The sequence below is a fragment of the Podarcis pityusensis genome (genome assembly GCF_964106645.2).
Source record: "Podarcis pityusensis genome assembly, chromosome: 6".
NCBI classification, from domain to species: domain Eukaryota; kingdom Metazoa; phylum Chordata; class Lepidosauria; order Squamata; family Lacertidae; genus Podarcis; species Podarcis pityusensis.
The window spans coordinates 43,962,876-43,978,387 of NC_138030.1; the positions used below are offsets into that span (position 1 = coordinate 43,962,876).

Consider the following 15,512-nt stretch of genomic DNA (forward strand, 5'->3'; position numbering starts at 1 on the left):
CGTCAACAAGTTCCTTACCCACATCCCTCCATCTCCACCCACCCCCAAGGAAAAGCACTGTGACTGGATATAAAAAGGAGAAACTTGGGAAAGTTATTGCCTAGTTGGAAGGTAGAACTGTCAGTTTCAAAACCATACCCCTTCGCCTGAAGCTTTCTTTTTATGGAGAACCTTGTGGGTTGTTTTTTTAAAACTATTTTTAACAGTCAGTGTGTCTCTGTCCATGTCCTCTGAATTTCTAAGGTTGGGCCCAAGACTTTGTGAGCATCCATATTTGCTTCGATCTGCTTGGGGGAAGCCCTAAAAGGCAGAGAGGGGTGCCAAATTTTGGTGTTGCACAGGGTGCTGCTGAAATTTGAGACTCCATTGCCAGATCAGTCCATGATTGTTCTATATTAGGGCTTCATCCAATGTCAAAACGCACCCTTAATCCATTTATGCTTCCTTGAGTATCTTAGAGTTAGGGTAGGATAAAGAAATTTTAAACATGAATATTTCTACTAATGGCTACACCTCTTTTAGCTCCTGTCCACTGATTTACTACTGGCTTCCATCAGGCTCGGCCGATTCATGGAAGATTCCTCCTCCATCCAGCAGTGAAAAGGTTATGCAGATTATAACTAATAAAAAGGGATTTACCGACTAGGGGAAGTGTCCCTTCAGTTGGTGCCAGGGTCCTGCTAGCTGGTGATGGACAGGATAATAAAACAGGAAAAAATTAACATGTAAGAAAACAGAGCTGCACCTGGAGAAACAGAAGCAAAGAGAACTGATGAATCTAAAATCAGAGCCAAAAAGCAGCTATAATTCATAAAAAATATGCTTGTGCTTTCACTCCCACTTCCAATGTCTTGCTGCCTCTTATTTCAAAGACAGACAAACAACACACTGTTCTGTGTGGCATCTCCTGCTTTAAATCTTCCTGTCTTCAAGTTCTTGTAACATGAGTCGGCAGTCCAGGATCTAACCTGCTCCGAAGACCCGAGGGGGCATCCAGTGAGTGAAGAGGGGGAGGGGGGAATGTCTATTTTATGTCTACCTTGACGCATTCTGTAGAGCTTGGAACTATTTTTGGTAGTTTTCTTGCATACATACTTCATTTGGACGTCACCTGTGGGAAATTTAGTAAGCTCCTTTGAACAGACCAAAGTGCTCCTTTAAATAAAGGAGAAAGGCTGGGATGGACACATCAGTCAGGCACCTGGTAAAGTTCACTGCTTGTCCAAGCTCTGCCAAAAAAGATCCTGTAAGACAGGGGTAGGGAACCTGTGATCCTCCATATGTTGAACTTCAGCTCCCATCAGTCTCAGGCAGCATGGTCAGTGGTCTGGGATGATGGGATTTGTAGTTCCCAGCTACAAAGCAGCTAACAGACCATTGCGATCCTGATTGCAAATGCTGCCATTGTGGATTCATGAGTGGTATTCAACTAAGTTTTACTCAGACTCTATCCTTTGAAATCAAGGGACCTAACTTTAGTCATGTTATTTTATTTCAATGTGTCTACTCTGAGTAAAATGTAGCCAAATACCATCTCATGATCCACTGCCCCACCCCTGGAATCTCCTCACACAGAGAGAACCTTACAGTCCAAGCAGCTTAATAGAGGTTTTGCAACACTGTGTGGAAGGAATACACTCCCTGCTTTCAGACAGTTGTTACTTACTGCTTTCGTTTTGAGGAGACTTGATAATCTAGGGCCAACTTTCCTCAGCATACAGATGGGTGCAAAATTTGATTCCGTTTACACTGGAAAGCAAACCTACTTAATTTGCACTTTCTGAAACAATATGGAAACCTCCCATTCTTTGAAATTCGTTCATCTCTGAATTTTGCAATGCAGGTCTCTTGTCAAGTAATGCATACAAAATGCACATACTAAGGTAAAGTGTGCATAAAAATCCATGTATTTGTGGGAAATGCATATAAAATGCACTATTTATGGGAAAGTGGCTTTGCAAAACTGTATATCCAGCAGAATCATTACAATAAATTCTCACTAAAATGCTGGTGAATTTTCATGAGGAGGCTTTTTTTTAAAAAAAAAAAATTGCAAGCTGAACTTAAATTTAGAAAAATGAGAAACCAAAATGGACAGATTTACCCACCCCTAGCTGCCAACTTTGTGACTTGAGGGCTACAAAAAATGTGATCGCCCCCCACAACATAAGGGAAAACTACCCACAGCAAATGAGTGACAAGTGCCCATTAAAACCTGACCATTTTGAAAGCTTCCATTTCCTCCCCTCACAATAGCACTTTGTACAAAGAGTGTTTAAAACTAAAAGGGCATGCATGTGCCAGCAGTTTGCACCAAAACCCAGAGAGAGTCAGTAGTTAGTACTCCACTTTGTGGTTCAACTGTAGGAAAGAGGATTCCTTGTTAATCAACTCCCCACAAAATTCCTCACAATGTCTGAGCAGATGTTGCAAGGAACATTGTGTTTGCTCTCAAATACCCCCTCCCCAGTCTGCTGTTTGAAGTACATGGATGAATGCAAAGGAGGACAGGGCTCCCGGGCCTTTAATACTTGTGTGGAAGTGGGAAATTCAGATGTAGTTTTCACCCCAAGCGCCTACTGAAATTCAACCTTCTACATAACTTCCCCCAGCTCCAACACCTGCCTCGTGGTGGCATAGAACCCCACAAATCCCTGACCCCTTCTCCTGTATCCTTGCCCACCCCCTTGCCTCCTCTACATACCCCTTGGAGTCCTGCCTGTCCCTGACATGACCCTTGGTTGAGATGTCTTTGTTTGAGCCAAGATGGAGGACTTTCACTGGTGTATCTCTGGCTGAGCAAGATGAAGGTCTTCAGCCAGCAGAGCTGCCGCTGAGCCTAGCTGGAGACCTGCCCCAACATCCCGGTGGATGTTGGATTGCTCCCTTTTTCAAGATCAGTGTCAAACATGCACCATCTCATAGCACTGATGCAAGGCCTTCACGCCGCTGAAACTTATTACTTGGTATCTTTTTAACACACAGCTGCAGCCTATCATCTATCTCGACCCACCTAGTGAAAGAAGAATGGTGAACATGAGAAAATCAGCAAACACTCTGTAAAACTGCAAAGGGAAAGGCGAGAACTTTCCACTGTTTAACCTTGGGGATAGCTTCACCAGGATGGGAGCCTCACCTTCAGGGCTTCTGGCCTCCTCATAAAAGCCACTCTGTAAACTGCCCTTCCATTTAGCCCCCAGCTGTACCGCTCCTTGTTTATTTGGTCTCCACTCAAACATGGCAGCCTGAAAGCCTGCATCTCTCCTGAGTAATTTATCTCCTCGTGTCAAATTCAAGTCAGGAAAGACATGGATGGAGTTGAAAAGTGTATTTTGCAAGCTGGAGAATAACTCATAACCTCCAGCCACATGCCAAAGTCTCTAGCATCATTCCTAAAGGGAGGGGTATGTGTAAAAATACTAAACAGCTCCCCACCCTCACCAAATGAAGACAGCCCAAGATGTCTATAAATAGCAGAGATCAAAATCAGCCAATTAAATTCAGCCAATTAAAATCAGCCAAGTAGGAGACTAAAAGCCATCAGAAAAATGAAGAGTTTTGCCCTTTGGGCAGAATGCCATCAAAGAGTGGGCATGAAGTATCTCCAAAGGAAGTTAATTCCAAAATCTGTGTATGGCTACTGAAAAGGCCTTCTGTTATGCTCCTGCCAAACACACTTCTGGCATTGGCGAGGTGCAGAAGAAAGTATCACCTAAAAAATGAAAAATTCTAGTTCAGAAGAAAATCTGAGAAACTAGATGGCTGTTATGTTCTAAAGATTCAGAAATCAAAAGAGACCCTTACATTTGTGTGTGTTTGAGATAATTACTCATAAGCTCAATCCATAATTTTAAGTATTTTGGAGTAGTTATCCCTGGTCTCTTCTTAGCTCACTTGGCACAAAAAAATGATTCACTGGTTGAGGTGAATTTTTTCCATTGCTACAATTCAGGATGGAGAAGCTGTAGCCCCAAATACGTTATTGGATGCTAAGTCCCATCACACCCAGACAGCAAGGTCAATGGTAGGGATGGTAGGAGTTGTAACACCACCTAGAGTGCTACTGGTTCCCTTTTGCTGGTTTAGATAGGATAGACACAGACAGACAGACAGACAGAGCTTGAATGTGATCCTGCTATTGATCTACAACCACCCCTATTTGGACAAACAAAATTCCAAATTGAATCTATCATGGGAGCAAGTGGTTCACTTCCTGTTTTCCATAGATACTATCAGCGCAGAGTGTTGATCGGCTGGGACCCTGTGACAATAATGAAGCCACTTTCCCCCCTCTTTGACTGTCTATGAAGAATGATGCTTGGCTACCTCCGTGTAGCGATCAAGAAATCACTCCCCTAATTTGTAATTTAAAAAAAATCTTTTTGAAAAACACAACTAACAGACTGGCTTTTTTTTAAATTCCCAAATATGTGATTAAAATTTATAATCCTTACAGATGCTGGGGGGGGGGGATAGAAGTGAGAAACCTGCCCTAAACATTGCTGGGCAGAGCAAAATCCACACTGGACTCCACACCAGGTATGTGTGCCAGCAGAGGAGTGAAGTTGGGGAGAAGTCCACACCTGCCTCTAGAGGAAAGTATATCTGTGTGCAGCCTGCCAGGTCAATACTAACTAGCCTCATGGTCACATTATGACTTGTACTACACAACAAAAGTATTATACAATGCCTCTCAAGTGGTGCTGTGCTGCCATAGCCCTTCTCTTCTTGTTCGGTACACCAGCTTATGACGTTATTCTCAAATATGATTATTATTGTTAATATAGCTCCATCAATGTGCACGACACCTTGTATAGTACAAAAGGACAGGTCCCTGAGGAGGTGGAGTCTTTAATTTTGCACAGGGGATATAACATAGGAGACGATTAATGGTAAAGGGACCCCTGACAATTAAGTCCAGTTGCGAACGACTATGGGGTTGCAGCGCTCATCTCGCTTTACAGGCCAAGGGAGCTGACATTTGTCCGCTTCCGCAGGACAGTTTTTCCGGGTCATGTGGCCAGCATGACTAAGCTGCTTCCAGCAAAATCAGAGCAGTGCACGGAAACGCCGTTTACCTTCCCACCGGAGCGATACCTATTTATCTACTTGCACTACGTGCTTTCGAACTGCTAGGTTGGCAGGAGCTGGGACAGAACAACAGGAGCTCACCCCGTCACAGGGATTTGAACCGCCGACCTTTTGATCAGCAAGCCCAAGCGACACAGTGGTTTAACCCACAGCGCCACCCACTTTTAGCCACGGATAAATGGGACAAATATGCATTATTTCATTTTCACAAGGTGAGTTTTCATTAGCTGTGTGGCAAAGTCTGATGGGTGTTGTACAAAACAGGCAGAGAGGGCCCAGCACTTGCTGGAGTGGTGCAAGTCCACTCAGATGTGGAAAAAGCAAGGGTAGGGAACAGTTCCTGGCTTAAACTGTCCCAGTGTCATGTCCTCGATGAGCTATGTGGCCTTAGTGGCCTGTCCTAAGAACTACTGTGTTCAGGCAACAGGCATTAGGACTGAGCATGAGATATGCACACTTAGTAGAACATGCATGTATCCCAGCTCTTCCCCTGGCAGTCCTTTGCATTTGTGAGTGAATGTTTTTGTCGTTAAATTTTAATAAGTGTAAATTAAGCTCTCAGCTGAGAACTGCCACTTCGAGTCTCACATCAGAAACTGCATAAATCATAGCATCACCCATCACCCAAGAAGTGCAACGTTGTCCACCAGCTGTTGTTGCTTGGCATTCGCCATGTTCATGCACTTCCTTTTGCAAATTATATTAATTATGTGTAAATAAAAAAAGATGTCAATTAGCCAGGAAGCAATGAAGCATGACACATTTAGGATGGTGCTCTCAAGGACTGAACAAGCTGTCCACCTTTAAAATGGAGGATGAGTTGTCCTCCTTCAAGGGAGCCTTTAGTACAGCCATAAAGCAGTGGCATTGCCACCACTGGATGACATCATTTTTATTAAGAACTGAACTGCTATTTGCTACCCATCTCTTGAAAAGTACCCAGCACTGAGACAGGAGCATGCCATTAGAGCTATCCATTAGCTACAATGGTGGAACAGTAATCACAATACCATCCTTTCTTCTGTAGCTGTAAGAGAAGAGATTCTGAGCATAGAAATTCTGGGCTAAATTCTGAGGTCATTAGGCTAGTTCTCCTTTCAAGCCTGTGTTGGCAGCCTGGTACCTAACCATTGAGCAGACCTGTTGAAATTGCACAAGAGTTGCTTCAATTCCCCACCCAATACTGTGTCTTATTTGATTGAGACACCCAAGTACTACAGCCATATTGCTAAACTGATTAAACAAAAAGAAAAATACTGGAACCATAAATAACATTTTTATAGGATGAAAATTCACAAAACAGTGTGAAAGCTTTTGTTACACAGAACTCTTCCTTAAACCAGATGTGTGTTTTTGCAAACAAGTTTAACCATTCATGTAAAATGTTGGGCTCAATCATAGTGGGATTACTCCTAAGCACTGAGCCCCTGTTCCAACTCTTGCACAATTCCCTGGATACATAGATCCAGGTTTGGGGCAAGGTCTCTTTGGTGATAGAACCCCAGCAGAGATTTAAAATAGCAAAACATGCAGCACTTCTAAGTTACTTCCAAAGTTCACCTTAGCATAGAAAGACATCACACATAAAAATGGTTTACTTGCAAATCCCCTTCAAAGGCCAGGTTCATGTGCTTTTCCATACAGCACAGCAGCAAGAAAAGACAGGCAGTATAACTTAGATTACAAAGTGGTAAATGTTTCTAAATTATTTGTGTCGAAACACAAATATGGCTTGTTTAAGCCATGTGGTCTAAGCGTGGAGCACCCAGCTTAGACCTGCTTACTGGTAGGCTCCACATAGTAGAATAGGAGAACAAATAGTTTGGTAGCCCTTCCTCCCAAGGTGAGGGGGAGTGACCTAGCAGGGCAGCTTACTCTATGGTCTTAGCCCCTTCATGCATTAATTAGTTAAGCATGTTGGTTATATGAGGCTGAATATCCCATATATTCGACATGTCATGGTGTTGTGCTTTTCTTCCTAAACAAAATCATTTTGTTTTGGCTTTTTGATTTTGCTTGGAATCACTAAGAAATTTATCCTTGAGAAATTCTCTTCATATCATAACTATGTTGTAAGGACCTGCTGCGTGAAATAAGAGGACAAGTGAGCATTAGAGCATTATTTATTTACTGTTCTGCCCTGGTGAAACTGCCTTGAGGTACTACTAAGAACACCAGTTTTTCACAATTTTCCAGTCAATGAAACACAAGCAACAGGCAGTGCACCTCTGGTGCCTGTACTGATTGATGGTGCCCGTGAAGCAAAGAACTGATGTATCTGCTTGCCTTTCTTAAGTGTGCAAGATGTGACTTGGTGGATCAAGCCAGAAGTTAATCTAATAAAGACCATAGACCTCAAGAGTGGTGAGCTGCATGCCCTGGAAATTCACCAGCAGGACACAATGGAATTAAGTCCCCACCTGTTGTTTGTCCTCAGAACCTAATAATCACAGCTACACTGCCTCTGACTGTGGAAGACTCAGAACAACTTGTCACATGGTTCCAGTTCCTTGTGGGGACTATGCTTAAACAAATATTTGTCAGTAAACTATTGCTTCATTGGAAGCAATCATTAGCAGAAAAACCAGTTGCTAAAGAATAGAAACAAGTTTATCTGGTTTTGTATGAAAAATTAAGCAATCAAACAATGGCCTTGAAAACTCTTAAGATGACATCAGAGAAACATCTGGCTCAACTGGTTAAGATTTAACTTTAGTTTTTAACACGGCAAATGCTTAAGTATTGCGGGGGGTAGACAATAAGATGCTTTATGGTCCTAAAGAGAGCCATAAAATATTTCAAGTCACCGAGAGCAGGGCGGAATTCCACCTTTTGAATGGGTCCGGTTTGTAGTTGATAATGTTTAGCTCCGTGTCATTAAAAAACTGCTTGCTGATTTCTGCGCATCAAACCTTCACACAGGAACAGGTCATTGGCCAGTAACTATACACACAGAGGAAGGGTTAGATTCTGTAGTGATGATTCACACCACCACCAGCACGGCATGGGGGGGCAGCATCCTTGGGGCAACCAGGGCAAGGCAGCTGTGAGGTCAAGGGAACTCTGGGTTGGTGTTGGCAGCAGCCCCGCAAGGTCCACACACCCCTGTGGGGCTTCCCTGACCTTGCCCCATTCCCATCCCAGTGTGATTAGTACCACTGCTGTTCTGCCCCCTCCCACCGGTATACATTGCTGGTGATTCACACACATATGTACATGTCGGAGGTCTCCGGGGAAATGATGCCATAAGATTAACCATGCGAAATACAAAAGCTCTGTCTATTTTACCTATGACAGCTGTTACACACATGCAAAATATTATGACCTGGGACATCCAAGATAATTTGGATCAGGAATAAGGCACTGGTGGAAGGAAATCAATGCTTTCTCCCCATACTATTTTCCTGTTCCATGCTTTCCCTACCCTAAAGTTGGTATTTGCTTCATGCTGGTGGGGCAGGAATGGGTAACCCACTGATATCTTTCTGGTATGTATACATTTTCTTCAATAGAGCAAATGGCAGCTCCTGAAGGGCAATTTGGACCAAGAAACCGGGGGGGGATTTGTTCCTCCAATGCTATGGTCTTGATCCAAATCAAGGCATTCTGCAGGTTCTGTTAATATTTTAAACACTGCAGGAGAAGCTCAGTAAATAACGAACATGCATGAACTCACCCTTAGTCAAGTAAATACCATTAACTTTCATTGCCTCTTATGTCTGCTGCATATCCAGAAAATGCAGCTAAATGATTGTGAACAGATTCAGATAAACTGCTACGACCGCTGATTAAAAAGTGCTTAAATACCAGTGAAAGTTAATGGCCCTTTGAGGTCTAAAATGCCTTACAGTTGCTTCCTGGAAAACTACTAATGCCAGTGTAGTCACAATGAAGCCAACAGGACTTCTCTGACACAATTGCTTAGAGAACTGCATTAAGCACACCAGGGTGGAGGCTGTGAGAGAGGGTAATTTTTAAAGATCAGTGGTTCAGGCAGCAATTTCAAGTTTCACATCCAAAGACATGAGAGATACACAAACATACACCCCTTTTTTAGATGATCAGGGTAGCATGTGCTCTGGTTCCCATCCCTGCGAGGTAGATCTGTGAGGGCAGAAAACAGGGCCTTTTCTGTGGCAGGCCTGCCGTCACTCAGAAGGCAAGAAACAAAAATGTTTAGAGAGGCACTTCTTGTTTAATGATCTCAACTTCCTCATATTATGGTATTTGCATAGTTTTTGTTAATATTTCATTGATACAATTGAATCCCTTTTTATGGCTTTCTTAGGCTTTTGTTTTGTTCTACCAAAGGCAAAAATAAACAAACGAATGGCACAATCTCTTCTTTCACGTATCGTCACCCAACATGCCGTGGTTTTCTTCTTCACAAACCAAAGCATTTTCACAAACAAATGTTTTAGGTGCGCTTACTTAGGAACAAGCCACACTGAACTCAACGGGGCTTCCTTCTCAGCGTGCAAACCCAGTGTGCAAACCCTGGCTGTTAATGTTTCAGAACAGGAATGCCAGCTCCTTTGGGGCCATTTTGGAAACCCCCAACCAGCATCTGAGTAGGTCAGAAGTGCGGGCAAACCGTGTTTCCCCCTTCGCTTGAGAAGTTGGCCCTCTGGTCTCCCTCTTCCTCGGAACTTTTTGGTAATTCTTGTCTCTCTCGCACAGAAAGCTTATCCGGAGGAGGAGGGGCCTGGCAATCCCGCTTGGCCAGTTCCAACCGGAGAAGACAAGGGATCCCCACTGCCTATAGCCACAAAGGCTTCCTCAGTGTCTAAAGAGCTGGCCGGCATGTGCACTGCGCCATCCCTGCCGGGTCGCTTCCACCTTTGCCTTGAAACATACTGAGAGGAGAGGTTCATTTTTTCCCCTTCTTTCCCCCTGAAGCCGGTGATGGATTTATTTCCTTAACAAAAAAGACAGAGAGTTTACAGTTCGGCTTTCACAAATGCATCTGATAGTTGTATAATCCCAGCAGGACAGGAAGATCCCACCCGCCGGGCCATTCTTCACCCCCCCCTTTCCACCACCCCCACTACCCCCTTTCTGAGGCCTCAGACAGTCCTCAAACAACAACTGTCTGCAAGGCCCAGCTAATCCCTCACAGGTGACCTCAAGGCAGCCGACGCCTCTCTGTAAACTCTTGCATTCCACAGCCTGGCTTAACCCCTCATGCGCTGCGGAAGCACCCTGAGCTTTGTGGTTTGAAAGAACCCAGGAAGGCGGGGGGTGGGGGGGCAAAGAGGTAGTTCCCCCAGGTCAGGCCGGGCTGCAAGCAACATGGTGTTTTCTGAATCCTCCCTTCCACCTCTTTTGGTCAGAGGTTAAAAGCCTAATGTATTATTATAAAGCAAAAAAGAAAAAAGACTAGCATTCTTCCCTATAAATCATTCTAACGATCTCGGCACATGTGGGAGCCAGACCATGCGAAAACCTCCTCCACTGCTGCTGCTTCTGTATCCTCCACGCTTTATTTACTTGCTGTAACTAAGAACTTCATGTTCAGCTATCTGATAATGAGGCACACATTTCCCCCCCCCCCAAAAAAGTGACACCTCTTTGCCTTCCCTTGGGAGGATGTTGCTCTGTTCTGGCGATGGAGAATGTCCCGAATGGTGTGGGGTTCGGTGTGCACACCTTGCGGCAGGAGGCACGCTCAGCTCTTCTTCTGAAGCCTCTGGTTTCTGCTTGGTGAACTTCATCCCTCTCCTCAGCCATGATCTCACCAGGTGGCCTGAGGCAAGCTGTTATCTCTCAGTCCCCCATGTGCAATATGGGGAGATTCATGCTGACCTATCTTGCAGGGTTAAACCTCTCCAAAGGTGCAAGCTCAGAGAGATCTCATTCCAAGCAAGCTACTTTATCTTTATCTAATTTGCTTCCTGCCCAGGGAAGGGAAATTGCATCATAGTTTGTCACCACGCATATCGTTGAGTACCCGATTGCTGTTGAGGACATATGGCCCAACTTGAGTTTGTTTTTGTTTTTCAGCCCCACTGTTCACAGATGCAACCAGGGTTGCAGGCCCACATGTTCGGTGGTTTCTGTATGATACTAAGAGACATTGTAGGTTTACTGTTTCTAACATAAGGATTACTACACGATTCAAAAAGTATATGAAACACAGTAAGCAAAAAAGATAGACGGACATTCAGTCATTTGTATAATTTATTTTATATACTTTTTTAAAACACGGGCACTATTCCTTCTGTTAGATGCACATGGGAATCTGTTAAAATCCCACATAAAAGAGGAATTTGGGCAGCCATTCTCACAATACGTTTTTACTCACATTTCCCAACTAGATGATTCAGCTGTTTGTCAGAAAAAGGAACATGTGAAGTTACTCTGAGATGCTGTAAGAAACCACAAGAGGGTCATAGAAGAGGATCCGAAGAGCAAAGGTAATAATGTTGATAGGAAACACTTTAAGGTTTAACTTTAAACACTTTCAGCAGTCTTGCTATATGTGGACTTCCTCCTTCACTGAAGGAGCTGCATTTTAGGTGACTAGTGCACTCTCAGTTTGAGTGCTACTGTGGTAGGGTTGCCATATTTCAAAAAGTAAAAACCAGGATACCCCGAAAGTTATTTTTTACAAAGACCAAAAAATTGTTGGTTACGAAAACACCAAACACTGTTTTTTCAATTGACTTGCCTAAGATCTAGGTCTAGGACAAAGCACTGCCTTTCAGAAATTCCCCCCAGATGTCAATTCCGCCCATGAAATCCCAGTAATGTCCAGGAAAATCCGGGCATATGGCAGCCCTAGCTGTCATGAACAAATGTTCTACCTCTTAGAACCTTTGAAGTCTAGTGCCGTTTGTTCAGCTGGGGATGGGAGGGTGATGGAGAGGTCTTCATAGTAGTGTAAATAGCTTGGTTGGTGTGTTTTGTGTATGAAGGGATTCATGGTGAATTTCAGCATTGTCATAAATGCCTGTCACTAGTGAATGTAGAGGCTAAGCCAGAAAGGTGAGGGATATAATAATAGCTGCTTGTCAGTGAGATACAGCACTGGCATGGCATAGAAAGAAATATTGTAAAGAACAAAGCACAAGACTGTTACTCAACAGTGTAAGTAAATTGGGGGCCACACAGTATCAGCAACTTGTCAGATGAGCATTTGTGTAGGTCAGTTAGGGTACTGTAGCACAACATTATAACTAAATTGGCACCATAAAAAATATGTGTCTGTTGATGCACACATGAAGAATTGTAACATTTTTATTAAAAAGGCACAGATTAAGTGGACAGGAACTTTCCCCCTTTTTTAAGACACTTGCCCTGGGAGGTTGGTAATCTCGTTCAGGCTTTGCTTTGCATTAGAATATGACTATTCAGAAGCATGGTGCTATGGATGCAGCCTGTGGTATTGCATTAAGAGTCTGTCATTGGGAGTGTGGCGATTCTTTATTGGATGGGAGCCTCCTGTTGCAGTTCCCTCGACATGTTTTCATCAGTGTTCCAGCCTACCCTGCGCTTTTAACTTCAGTGAGACCTCAGGAACCAAATTATTTGTAGTGCAAATAACCTCACTCCGACAGGTATGAGAAGATAAAACTGGACCACCGGCTGACCGATCAATAACGAGTGTTTAATACCTGTGCTGAGATTTTTCTACAGAATGACGACAGCTGTGGAGAACAAAGGGCTCTTTTCTCTCTTGCACACTTTCATTTTTTTTATAGGAGGGATGCCAAACTTTGGAGAGATCAAAGTACAAACAGTGTCCAGAGATGATCCCATACAATAAAAAAAGGAAGAAGAAAAATAACAAAAATTGAAAGATTGCGTTAGGCTTGTTAACTTACGGCTAGGCTGTCATATGCTATGCAAGCTGTAATATGCCCCCTAGTGGCAATAGTGATAACCCATCTGGCTAGCTATTTTAGGAGAGACGAGAGAGATAAAAGTTGAAAGTATTGGTTTTTTTGAAGATACGAGTGAGTAGATTCGGGATTCAGGGAGCCTGCAAATGTAACGTGGAGAAGATGTGACTTACATTCTCAGCTTGGCTACTGGAGTTTGTCAAATGTGCATTTTATGGGAAATATATCCTTCCTTCTATTTTCTGCGCTGTGGCATGAGTGCCAATAACAGCACCATCCATGCACAAGAAGGATGTGTCAGCAGGCTTGGAGAAAACCACAAGGTTTGCAGATGTATATAAATCTCTTTAACAATTGCTAAGGGGAGGGGAATCTTCCCAAAACAGCACAGTGTGAACTGAGCATGCTCAGTTGCTTACATTTGGCAAAACCACCACCACAAATGTTGAAAAGCAGCCCTTACCCCCACTAATCTCAGAGTGTGAGATTGGCTCAGAGTGCTACTTGGCTGCCACTGCATTATGGTAACCAATTAGAGAAGAGGCTCATGTATTTGCCAGTGGATTTTACCAAATGAGAACAATGGCAATAGAGCGAGCCAAGCTGGACAGAACAGAACATTTTCCAACATAGCCTGCCCAAGCAGCACAGAACTATGCACAAATGACACCTCAAAATTCTCCACCTATTTGTGGGAAGAGAAACTGGGGACAATATCCTACCCTGTGAGTAGGGAATAAATCTTCAACAGTTTCTTGGATTTAGGGTTCACCATGAACAGTGGCAATAGCACTTTTCTTTTGGTTTTGTGTGGTTTTCTTGCCGCCGCTGCTGCTGTTACAAGTGACAACAGCAACTGTGCTGGCAGTCTGGCCACCATTTTGCATCTTCCACAATGCTCTGGACTTAGCAGCATTCCAGCATATTGTGGGGAGGAAACTGGTGGTCTGGAGAATCTCCAGAATAGCATATGGGGGAAGAAAGGGGAGATCATTGTGTCTGGAAAGCAGAAATGCTTGCACCCACAATAGTGATCATAATAGTGTGACACTGAATTCCTCCCATTGTCCTTATACAGCAAATGTATGGTGGTGGTGAGCTTGAGATAAATATTTGCTATAAGGCACAGCATAGAATAGCCTAAGAGTTTGCTCTTCCTTTCATTGTTGATGCTGCATTTACCAGTGAGGAATTGCATGTGCAGCTTGATCCTCCCCCAAGTTGGGATGGTTCAGGAGGAACAGACAGGATAGGGCCTGTCACTGCTGCTATCTACAGTGCCTGCTGCTTGAGGCAGATGCCTTACTTTGCCCAACGGTAGGGCCAGCCCTGGTTGTGCCAGTGCAGAAGAGAAAACTGGCACCAAGAACAGAGTTTCTTGGCTGACAAAGGAACCGAGGTAAATGGGAGATGGATTTGTACCAAAGTGGTGGCGACAGTCATTGGAGGGGAAGAGGGTGAGTATCAATGGGGTTCACAGTACCATCACCTGTCATCAGAAGCCTGGAGGAAGAGTGGCTAAAAGTAATTAATTCTGTCTGATTTTTGTGTGAACATCAGCTCGTCAGTATGCCACTGATTCATTTCTCATGAAAGTAAATCACATAGAAAGTGGAAGGAAACATAGAAAGCCTCTTGGTGTCAAGAGAAAATTCACAAGGATGTCAGGGTTGTTGACTAGGCTTTGTCATGCATCTTGATTTCTTGCTGAAAAAGGGCCAGAAATAAATTGTGAGGGGAAAGGAGGAAGATAACCCTGCTTTAGGCCTTCTTAAATGATGCAGCCTGGGGCCGGAAAATAAATGTTAGCAACCCAGGGGTGCCTCTGAGAGGAGCAGAGGGATTCCACGCCCCACCCCAAGTATCAAACCACATGAGCTTATGTATTAGCCATAAGCAACACCGTATCAAAAATGGTAGAACCATACCCACTTCGTCTCCCAAACTCTTAACCTACCTCAGGTCCTGAGGTCATTACACTGTATATTTCTTCACCCTTGATCCACAATTATTAATTGCCATTTGCAGGGATGCCATTGGAAATTGAAATGGGGGCAGAAATTGGATTTGGCTGTGGTGAAGTAACAAATTTCTTAAACAGGGTCAAGATGGCCTGCAGACATTGAGGTTCCATCTACTCTATCCTTACAATACCAACCCTGTAAGGAAGATTAGACTAAGAGAGAGTGGTTTGTTTATGTGAGCATTGCTATGTGTTTTTTATTGGTTGAAAGCCGCCCAGAGTGGCTGGGGAAACCTAGCCAGATGGGTGGGGTATAAATAAATTATTATTATTATTACTATTATTATTATTACTGATCTGGGAAATTCAAGGCACACACAGAAGGACACACACACACGAGGGCCTATGGCTTTAGCATTCTTAGATTAATGCCCTGATAATACTATTATGAAAAAATTAACCTTTCTAGTCCATTTATACAAATGGTCTTATATAAATTAATTTTGTTCCCCTATCATCTTTGGGCTAGAGCCGCAGTAGACCCAGGCCTCATCTGCACTATTCATCTAAGGCAATATCATACTACCATACCTGTCAACCACCCTGGAAAAAAA

The 15,512-nt window shown here is 43.5% G+C and overlaps 1 long non-coding RNA gene across 1 annotated transcript; it reads right to left on the reverse strand.

Annotated features, from left to right (window-relative positions):
* Positions 1–6,345: 6,345 nt before the first annotated feature.
* LOC308479469 lies at positions 6,346–11,522 on the reverse strand. Its single transcript, XR_013987688.1, has 2 exons — positions 11,396–11,522; positions 6,346–10,009 (listed from the first exon to the last, which is right to left on the reverse strand). It is a non-coding gene; the product is annotated as an uncharacterized lncRNA (long non-coding RNA).
* Positions 11,523–15,512: the final 3,990 nt, after the last annotated feature.